This window comes from Brachyistius frenatus, unplaced genomic scaffold, assembly GCF_029030835.1.
Source record: "Brachyistius frenatus isolate BFR_SWC_R1_liver_20210118 unplaced genomic scaffold, ASM2903083v1 Contig_143, whole genome shotgun sequence".
Taxonomy (NCBI): domain Eukaryota; kingdom Metazoa; phylum Chordata; class Actinopteri; family Embiotocidae; genus Brachyistius; species Brachyistius frenatus.
This window is the reverse complement of record NW_027210742.1, coordinates 41,958-45,000: the sequence shown is the minus strand read 5'-3', so window position 1 is coordinate 45,000 and position 3,043 is coordinate 41,958.

Genomic DNA, 3,043 nt, shown 5'->3' with positions numbered 1-3,043 from the left:
CCGCACTGTGTAGCGCACCATAAAAACCATTGACATTGTCGGTCTTGCTTTGTGGACGAGTATTATTGTAAAACACAGTTTTCTGAGGCGAGCCGGCCGCTATTGTTCTTGTCAGAAGGGTGAAGCGAGGGCACCGCCGGCATAACTTATTTCGGCTTCGAGCTACCGGAGAAGGCCGAGGGAGGGAGTTGCTTTTTCAAATTAAAACGGCCGCGAGATGTAAGTCCAGAGATTGTATTACTTTTAGATTTGATCTCTTGATGCATGACTAGGAAACATATCGCTGCTGTTGGGGTTGGGGGGGAGGAGGGGAGGGAGGGGAGAAGAGAAAGGAGGTGGGGGGGGGGGAGGTAAAACAATAAAAGATAAGAATGCAGCCGTCTGCAAGGAGAGAAGCAGGTTTGCTCTTTCACCGAGGTCGGCGTACTTCGGGCGATTGTCCAACGAGCTCGGAGCCGGTTTTCGAGAGACGAAAGGCCAAAATGATCGTATCGCCGTCGAGCCCGGGACCAAGCGGGTTGTAAGAGTTCTGAAAAGTGTCGCGCACATAATTCCGAGCAAAGGTTAAAGAAGTGGAATACGGCATCGGCCTGCTTGAAGATGTCTTTTGCCGCAAATCTGTGCATTTGTCCTTTGTCCCCCCTCAGGACAGAGAGACATTCGGTGGGTTTAAGAGGTCTGAAGGATTCACTCGGTGTTTTTTGTGTTTTTTTTATATGGCAGGAAATAAATAAATGTAAGAAATGGTTAGTTTACAAAAATGTGAAGGTGCATTCGAGTACTAGACGCCAGCTGGGGACGTCCACGTGCTTCAAGGTGGGAAGATTCTGAATTGGACGAAGAAACGAGATGGAATCTTGTGATCAAATTGTCCCGAGTTTGATTCTTTTCAAGCGATGGGAAAAACAACGAACTCATCATACTTGTCAAATGTTTGTCTGTCTGTCGCACAACGTGTTCCCATTGTCTCAGAAAAGATGTACTCATTCATAGTCTCAGTTACAACGTCTCTGTGCCTTTATCGTGTGACCTACGACCTCACTCGGTACTATCTACAAAATCAGATGTACAGCGGGAGCGGGGGGCGGGGGGGGGGGCACTGTATAAAAGCTGAACTAACGGAGGAGAGGCTTCGAGCAGTGCTGGACACCTTTCTTTGAGCGTACATGTATTTTGCTCCTTCTTGCAAGAATAAATGTCCGATATGTTTGATTTCGAATACAGCCTCTGAGTCATTCTTCTAAACATCAAGATTTCAGATTTGAATCTCAACTACTACTAATAATGATAATAATAATAATAATAATAATAAACAATAATAATAATAATAATACAGAAAATGACGTCACTAACATTGTGACATCACCGTGACACCGAGGCCACACAGCAGTTTCTATTGATTTCAGTGGAGAGTGGTTGTAGTGACGCAGTTAAGTTGTTTTTTTGTTTTTTTTTCCATTGAAGGCAGCTTTTCATTGGTCAGTTACACATACACACCCACCCACACACACACACACACACACACACACACACACACACACACACACACACACACACACACACACACACGATCAGGGCTGACCTCACCCCTCTTACCGTGTCTCCTATTAACAGAACAGAGACCTTTGGTGAAATGATCTGTATCTCTGGAGAGCGGATGAGGTTTAAGGGGCCACCAATCACATCGCCTCTTTCTTCCTCTTTTGGCTCTGCATCACTCCGATGCTCCGTTTCCCCTCCATCTTCTGTTTTTATCTTCTTCCTGCTCCCTTTCCTCTTCCTCTTATTTAATCTCTCCTTCACGGGATTTCTTTTCCAACGTTCCCTTCCTTCCTCGCTTTTCAGGTTCTCTTTCCTGCTGATGCCGTTTTGTTTTCCTCACTCTGCTCTTCCACCTGCATCCTTTCCTTCTCCCTTGTGATCCCTTTCCTTTTTCCTCCCTCACCTTCTATTTTTTTACTCCCCCCAGTCACCCTGAACCTTAAATCCTTCCCCTACATGTCCACCTTCCTTTGTCCCGTCCACCCCTCACCACATCGAGTCCCCTTCCTTTGTCTTTGTCCTTAATCTCTCTTTCCACCCTTCTCTTCTTATTTCATCTCCTCGCCATTGACTATTCCTCGAACCTTCCTCCCATCCTTTAAGGTTCTGTCCTTCAATCTCTCTTTGCATCTTCCTCCTTCTTAAAATCACCTCCTCGATAACGTCCTCCTTTTCTATCCATGCCTTTCTCTCTCCTCCGTTCTCGTTGTTTTACTGCATCAATCCTTCTTTAAACATCCCTTTCATTCCTTTCCTTCCATCTTTTTTCTTTCACCCATTGTCTCTCTCCCTTCCTTCATCTCTTCTTCTCTCCCTTCCTTCATCTCTTCATCTCTCCCTTCCTACATCTCTTCTTCTCTCCTTTCCTTCCTCCCTTCCTTCCTTCATCTCTTCTCTCCCTTCCTTCCTTCCTCTCTTCTTCTCTTCTTTCCTTCCTTCATCTCTTCTCTCCCTTCCTTCCTTCATCTCTTCTCTCCCTTCCTTCTCCTGACCCGGAAATCAAAGTCCATTTTCCTCCTCGTTACTTCATGCCTCTCTATACTCACACTCTCCTCCCTTTTCTCCTTCATTCTTTTCCTTACACCCCCCCCCCCCCAAAAAAAAAATCCATCCTTCCCATCTCTCCACTTCAGTTTTCTATCCATTAGTTCCAGATTGTTGCCTTCAGGTGTCTTTCTGTCATTTTGGAAAGTGGACGAGTAACTGCACTGCATCAAACACACATACACACAGGAAGTCAACTGTACTTGCATTAAATAAACAGTACGACTTTAGGCACACACCAGGCACCCCCCCCCCCACACACACACACTCTCGCGTAATCACACACAGACACACGCACAAGCAGAAATTCAATAACCCGAGTACAAACACAGTCGCTGGCTCGCGCGCACACACACACACACACACACACACACACACACACACACACACACACACACACACACACACACACACACACACACACACACACACACACAGACAGACAGACACACACACA